Source organism: Merops nubicus, unplaced genomic scaffold (assembly GCF_000691845.1).
Source record: "Merops nubicus isolate BGI_N331 unplaced genomic scaffold, ASM69184v1 scaffold33464, whole genome shotgun sequence".
In the NCBI taxonomy this organism is placed as follows: domain Eukaryota; kingdom Metazoa; phylum Chordata; class Aves; order Coraciiformes; family Meropidae; genus Merops; species Merops nubicus.
Genome location: NW_008604142.1, coordinates 26,386 through 34,895, shown reverse-complemented (window position 1 = coordinate 34,895; position 8,510 = coordinate 26,386).

Sequence of the window (8,510 nt, the reverse complement as noted above, 5' to 3'; positions counted from 1 at the left end):
TCAGAAAAACTGAACAGTTATGTTGTTTCATGTTTATATAAAAACACACTAAATATAGCCTAAATAATTTTAATGTGTATCTCTACATATATTTGTCTTCACAAAAGGTCGAAATAAGATTGGTAGGAAGCACATCATCCCTAGATCAAGATGTAATCCAGATAGCTGCACCATATTTCCTAGGAATTTTAGCAGTCCACTGCAGGTAGAGAAAGGATCATTTCAGGGAAGATGGAACAAAAAAAAAAAAAACCACCACCAAAAAAAGAATAAATAAAAATAGTACCGGCAGGCTCAGAATACGAACTATTAGAAAATGGTCAAGGAAAGCAAGTTGAATACAGAAAAAGGAAAGATCAGAAAGATTCTTAATAAGGTCTAGTAGTGAACTCTTGATCAGTGTATAGGCATTAGCCATTTCAGCAACACATTTTTAATTTAAAAAATCAAAACATACACAAACTCCTTAACTTTGATTATGGCAGTTAACTTTCAACTTTTTTTTTTTTTTTTTTTTTTAAATTTTGAATCTCTTCTAGGCAAACTCATTTCAACCTCCCCCACTCATTACTATCTAGGAAACACTAATTGTCTTAAAGTATTTTTCTACCCTTCCCTGCCTTATCTCCCCTTTCTAAAAAAAGATATCTCCCCTTTTTCTAAAAAAAAAGTATAAATTTTTACTTCTACATGAACTCCTTCCAGGTTTTGAGTGCATCTAGATAAAATTTTTAAAGAGGACATTTTTCATTAAAAACGTTCTCCAATTAATCACATTTCACTGTTTTGTTTCTCAAATTAAACCAGCTCCCTGTAATTGTTAGCCCAGAAAAAAAAAGCTTTGAAAAACAGAAGCTTTTCAATCTGCCCCAATTATAATTTTGAGCTATAATTTTTGTCTTAAAAAGGAACACTTCAAAAAGTGTATTGGCTTGACCAATACAGCCAGTGTTCTCTTGTTAAAGCAAACATTTATCAGATTCCATTCATCCACTGGTGAACGCTGATCTTCAGAAAGCAGTGACTGAGATTATTATTAGTCTTTCTGGTTCAGGTCATCATAGGCCAGTACTTCTAACAACAACGAAAAACTAATTGGAATACAGATCCACGTGTGCTTCATTCAAGAAACACCAGTAGAAAAGAAAGCAGCTTTATTCTGCAGCTTAACTTTCTACCAGGTACTTTAAGAAATATTAAGAATCATGAAGCAATGTACTGACCTGGAGATGAATAAAGGAAAGGATACCTCTAGGAAAGCTTCAGTTCATACAACAGGTGTGCCTTTACTAATGATTTCTTTGCACAGACTGCTATACTTATTTTCTCTCCCTAGTACATTCTGTGACAAGTCCTCTAACTACTCTGTGTTGAGAGCAGGTATGAAATGGGCATATCTGACCAATTCTTGACCATCAGCAACAACTCCATATTCTGCCACTAACATACACACTGTTAGGAAGCCCTGTTTTGACTCATTCTGATTCTCAACACCTTCCCACTACCACACTTCCCCTCTTCAAATTAGCTACCATACTCAACCACCAGTATTGAATCCTGGCTACACTCTATAAAGATCTCTCACTTGCTTTTCACCACAGGTCCCGATTCTTGTGATGCTCCCTGCTCAAATTACTGCCTCTTCAGGTAATTTGCAAGATTGTCTTACTGACTGTAATGTCCAGCAGAAACCATTAGCTACCAATTTCTTTTACACTAATGACTACCACTCAGGAAATGCAAGCTGCATTTTTATTTCTGCAAATATTGGAGGCAGCTCAAAAATCTTCATAGTCATGTTACTCTTGAGTTGTCTCTTAAATGAATACTTCTGAAATTGCAGCAATAAAACATTTACTGTTTTGCACAGTTAAGCTTCACAGAGAGGACACAGATTTGATTCTCCCTTGCTGTAAACTTCTAAGTAAGTATGACAAGATTGTTCTGATCTGGTATTAATTTGGTATTTCTTATGACGAAAAATAACACAGCAACAGCAGATAAGGTGGTTCTTTTTATCTTTGGGGAGACTTGAGGAGATCAGAAAGACTTTAGTGCATTCCATTGGACCTACTTAGAATCCAGTAAATGAAGAAGGAAAAGTAAAATTTTCCCTCTCTTAGGCAGCACTATGAATAGGTATTTGAAAGCATCTTCCTCTTGAAGGAAATTCCTGAAAGGTGTTAATAGGAAGGCCTATAAGCTGCATTTTAAGAGTACATGTTCTGGCAATAACTTCATGTATTTCTGAGATGTCTAATGATGGTTAAGCTTCTGGCAACAAGGAGGCTTAGAAGCTACAATGCCTACGTACTGAGGTAAAAAGAAATAGAAAAAGATGAAGCATTCTGGAACAGTTTCACTCTACCACAGATGCCAGCAGTTTTGAAGAGGTATGACACATTGAACATGCTACCATATTCCGTTGGATGCTTAGGCTTCAGACAAAACGTCACCCATACATAGAGAGAATTACATAGAGAGAATTGTGCCTATTTACTGTTGAAGTCAGTCTGGAATACTTCCTATGGAAGAAGGGTAGAGCCACTATATGTCTCAGAACAAAGCCTTCACAGGACTTGTTGATAAGAGAAGAAATATTTTTGTGGGAAGAATACACAGAGTTATGATCTGAACCAGCTAACATTGCAAGGCTGAGAAGGTTTGTTCTACAAAATGCTGCCAGTGTAGTAAATCATATGATGATCTTCAGAAATGATGTGTGGGAACAAACAATTTCAGAAAATATTCTTTTAGAACAGAGAAATACTTAGGCAACTTTTGAGTCTACATCTAGGGCTGTGCGAGAAAAACAATTTGATTCTCTGTAGTCAATCTTCCATAATATTGGTAAAAGAACTTTTGCATTTGGACTTGAAGGCCATTGTATCATTACTGAACATCCATCAATACTGATGGTCAAACAGGTAACATCAAACATAGCTGAGAAGCAGGCAACATCAACAGGAAACAAAACCTCTACAGAGAGCAAACACACCCATCAACAATCCCTCCATGGTCTTTCAGTAAGTCATCCTGACCACCCATGATAGTCTTGAGACTGGCTCTCTATGTTAATTGGTTTTCCTACTGATTCCTAGTGGTAGATGACACTGAGTACAGAGGAAGTATTATCAACTGTTGTATCAATTTGTAAACACCTTTATTTTGTGACTCTTGACTGATTTCTTATCAAATCCTTTATGATGCAAGCAATATACAATGAATCGAAGTAACTTAGACTTCTTAAAAATGTAAAGTTTCAGTAACAGTAACCTGGATAATAAACAAATAAGTACAGGAGATTCCACATGTCACTGACATCTCCATGTTATGCTTATTGTCTGCATGCTTTCTAAACACACCACAATACTTGCATCTTAGCTAAGCATTCATGATACCTTCTTCAATCTTGTCTAAGCCTCTTCAGACAAAGGACCACTTGTCTTTCAAAGCTGATGCATCAAAGTCACACCACTGATCACATTCTTCATTGTGATCCACGTGGTTAAAAAAACCCAAACAATTAAGGTTATCAGGAACTTAGTATTCACATACTTCACAGAATTTTGAAGAGTTACTAGCTTTTCACTTGCAAAACAACAACTTCCAAAGGGTCACCCAAAATATTATCTTCATATTCCTTTAACTTTATTGTAGGTGAGGTTTCCCAGATGTTGACAGAAGGTCTTTCACCCTTTTACATCCTCTTTTGGCAGAAGTATCATACCCTATCCATGAAAGCTGGAAAAAAAAATTGGCTAGTGTACAAATGAAGACTAACATTTAATATTTGGTTCATGGAGAGACACTTCAGGAACGTTCAAGGGCTGCAGCATTTTAAATCCATAGCAAAGTGATCCTCAAGACTCCAGGGACATTATTTTAGTGAGTACCAAATTGTAGTACCAACTTGGACACGATATTCCAGGCATTCTACTGGAAAAGGCTTTTGAAAGAGAAGCTTTAAAGAATGCATATGTGCTACATGTGGATGGTTAAACTTCATATCGGAGTAATTATACTGTAAATAAGTTCCTAAAGGCAGAAGCTGGAGAAGGAGAAAAGAACCAGAGAGTCCATACTACATTCATACTGACATTTTTCTGTTAGAAAAGTTAAGAATCTGGTGATGATAGAGCTTGAGGAACACACTAATTTAAAGATTTTAAGAGACTGCAGTTACATTGTACAAATGTGTCTCATTTTCAATTCAGTATGATCCTCTTTACCACTCTCACATAAATTGAATGTTCTAATAAATATCGGATCAGACAAATTCACCCTGGAACTCTGGCTAAACAAATCTCATAACTGGCAATAATCATCATGAGAATATGAGCTTCCAGCAGATTCAAAAAGGAAAAAACGGTCCCTTCAAAAGGATGGTAAAGACTGCCCAGAGTCATAGCCTAAATCATAGCCTGTATGATTTAAGCACATGCTAGAAGAACTGCTTCTCTTTCAGGATTCATATAATACTAAAGAGGTAGTATTCCAATATAAATGTCACCAAACCAAAATAATTTTATTCCATAAAGCAGTAGGTCTTGTGGATTAAAGAGAGCCAGATGCCATGCCTGGACGTTAGGATGGCTTTCTCTCTAGCTTCTCATAACAATTACACTAACAAGCTGAGAAGTATGATATACACAAAAATACTCTAAGATGGCAGTATACTGCATTGCAAAGGCATGTTCACGGAGTACCAAAAAATGGTAAAAATGGGTGGAGTAGAGGTGAACAACTGCAACTTTTCTGGACCACTGTTTTAATATTTAAAAATATTTGTCATTAATAATTTCTTATGTAACAGACCTATAAAGTATTTTATTAATCTAAAGTTCATAACTGACTCTTCAAAAGAGACCCACAACTGCTTTCAACAACAGAATCAAAAATTCCAATTTTCTTGACTGATCTGAATAGCCTTTTAAACGAAAAGAAATTCAGTGAGAAAAAGCACAAACCTTCTAGTCATCTGAGAAAAGCAATTGTCGACAACGTGAGAGGAAGATAGGTAAGCTCTACAGAAAGACAGCAATCTGTTTAAAACAACTTGCAATATGAGTCTAAGGTATCAGCAAAGAGCAGACAGCCTCATACCCAGCAGTTGTATCATACAAAGTACTTTGTACATATGGCACTTTTATGACTTCTTGTCCTGCCACATCTTCAGAATTGTGTCTATGACTTTGCACACTAAAACATCAAGAAAAATGCCAACCAATTAGAATTCAGATAAAAGCATCAAAGACAATGAGAAGTTCAGAAATTATGATAGAAAGAAACTATGCTGTTCAGTCTGTAGAGGATTATGGCAGTGCAAGACATGATAGCATTCTTTAGTTTGTAAATGGCAGTTATAAAAGAAAGGATGAGAATTGTTTTCCCTCTCCATTGAAAAGAAATCAAGAAGCATCGTACCCAACTGCAACCAAAATGATTCAGGTTTCTCAATGGGAGAAAAGCTTCCTAGCACTAAGAATCTGAACAAGTTGCATGGCAGAAGTAAGGAAAGTCCACTACTGTCCTTTCCTGCTGTATTTTCTAAAAATCACAGAATCTTCCCCTGGAAATGTTTGCAAATTTTGTACTAGACAAAGAAATCTTTACTTATTTTGATCAACAGACAATGTTAACTTTCATTTTCAAAGAATATAACTTTATTTAGAATTCAAACTCAGAGGGACAGCATAGGAGAAAACTAAAGAACAACATATATTTGGGAGGGTTTCACGGACAGATTGTATTCACTTTCCACACACTCTTTTCAACAGTTTTCAGGGAAGAGTCCTACCATTTTCTCAGTCCTTCAAATGCCTCACAAAAAACTCAGCCTTGGCTGTTCTAGCTTAGGACTACTGTATTCAGAAGCACCCTTGCATAAAAAATTAAGAGTGAAGAAAGAAAAAAGAATGAATGTCAGAGTAAATTTCTTCTTTCTTCTGAAGGAGAGAGGGTGAGATGATTTTTTTTTTAGCAAACACCTTTGAGAGCACCAAAGTCTATACTACAGATTAAAGAAGTTTCATAATTCTTCTTGGCACCCACTATACATTCAGCGATCAAGTGTAGAGGAAACTTTCCGGAGAAGTCCTATAAATTCCTAAAAATGAAAGCAATCTTTCCAAATTATTCAGAAAATTATCAAATATTCACTAACAATTTCTGGAAAAGAGTGAAAAATTATATAGTTTTATAAGCATTATTTTAGTCCCTACAGACACTTTCCCATGAGTTTGGGAAACCGTCCAGAAACAGAACTGTAACTTTTAGAAACTTATATCTTCGGAAAGTGATGGACTAAAAACGTTCTAGTAGGTCTTCTTCCTTTACACACATCTTTAGAATTTGACTTCAAAAAAAGTCTTTTCTGAGGTTCCACAGCCGTGGTAAAGTAGAACAAATAGTTAAAGGACTTTGACGAGTAATCGATCTTGGGTAATGGAACCCACAGAATATTTTATGAAATCAACAAAATGAAAATACTCAATGTTAATCCTTCAGCGATGAATTCACAGAAATGAATTTCTAAAGAAAGCAGATCTGGTAACAGATGGCAGAATGAAATAAGAGCCATTATTCTGTTGGCCTAGCTAAAACTCTAAATTTACATAAAAAGGAAAGGATAAAGTTGAGCGTAGAACTTCAGGATAAAACTTCAGCTGCTCCGGTACCTTTACTGGAGCACAAGATAAGCAAAGATTTCTCAAACAGTAATTTTACTCCACTGAGTAAGTGAATACCTAAGCAAAATAACAAATATAACTTCTGCTATCTCTCAAATATTTGCCTGGGTTGCAAAAACTTATTCATTTAGATTCTGTCAGTCAGACAGCTACATTCAGTCTCAAAGTAATTAAAGACTGTGCAATCATATTCTCCAAGTGTCCAGAAGTCCTTGGTACTTCCATGTCAGAAGTACAGCAATGCAGTTTACACCTGTACCTTCAGTAGTTGCCCCAAGTTTCTAAGTTACGTAAGAAAGCTTATCTATTATAGCATTTTTCCTGAGATCTCTCTCTGGACTGATGATGTCTAGTACCCTTCTTTTTGCTCTCCAAAACAACCAACTACTGTGCTGATTTTCGGTATCAAAGTTTGTGACCTGTCAACCAAACCTTCCGGGGTAATGAGAACAGTAACTAAAGCTCAGCACAGATGCTTGCTGTTTGTTCAACACTTGAAAATTTATCAGCACACCTTTCATGCCAAACCATAGGCCAAAAAACACTGTCAGGGATCCCATGCTCTAAACAACACTGTAATTATCCACACCTCTTTGAGAGATTAGAGGTTAGAGTAAGGAAGTGTGTGGCAAGATTATTGGAGCATCACAAACTGCTACTCTCAATCAAGGATCATTAACATCTTTAAGAAAGCAAAATGGCAGCAACATTAGTAAGAGTAGTTCAGTTGCGTGCTTTATCCACAGGAAAAGTAAAGCTAACATACAGGTAAATAAGTCAAAAAGCTCCTCTTGCACTTTTTCAGCCCCTCTAATGCTGAAATATTACAGTCAGAACTGTACAATCAGGTTGTTTTCAGAAATAATCTGAAAAGGTATCCCTTCAAAACAGGGTTCTGATAGTAGTCAATTAAAACAGAAGCAACTTTAACCAAAAAAGCCTCAAATATCCTCCTAGCTAAGTGTTTATCAAGTGTTTAAGAGCGAGTAGCTTAGATTCACAACGTTGTTAAACAGATATGCTTGACAAAAAGAGGAAAACCACCACATTTAGCCTTCACTATTTACAAGTCTTACAAGTCATTTAGCATAAGACCTCCTGAAATACCGATGCTGCCCGCATGCTATACACATACACTTGCCACTCGAGCCACATTTCTTCTATCACTGTTTAAGACAGCCCATGCCTACCGATGAACCACAGAGATCATTCAGCACTTACACCATCACAGGGTAATAGAGTTAGGAATGGACTTCAGGAGGTCTTCCATCTATCCTCATGCTCAAAGCAGGGTGAGCAAGGTTACACTACACAGGGCTTTACCCAGATTGATTGTGAAAACCTCCAAGAATGGAAAATGCACAGATTGTCTGTGCAATCTCTTCCAATGCTCAAGTAGTGAAAAAGTTTTTCCTTAGACCTAGTTAGAGCCTCCCATTTCAGTTCAAATCCATTCAATCTCATCCTTCCTCCTTGACACTGAAAAGTCCAACTCAAGTCTTCCTTGTAATCTCCTCATAGGTATGGGAAGGCTACTCTAAGATCCACCTGTGCCAAAGACGTGTCTTCTGGGCTGCACAAGGACAATACTTTTATCTTCTCTGCAATCTTCCTTATCTCCCTTCCTGTTCTCCCTCTCCACCTAACCTGGCCATCCAGAAAGACTCAGCTTTGTTTCGGGGCTAAAGAGAAGAAAGCACTGTTGCATCTTTCTATTATTGCCATGTAAATTAGCAAGAATATGCCCAAACCCCTACCTTGATAAATCTCATGTATCTCAGTCATTGCTTCTTAGGGATAATATTAAAACCAGCAGTA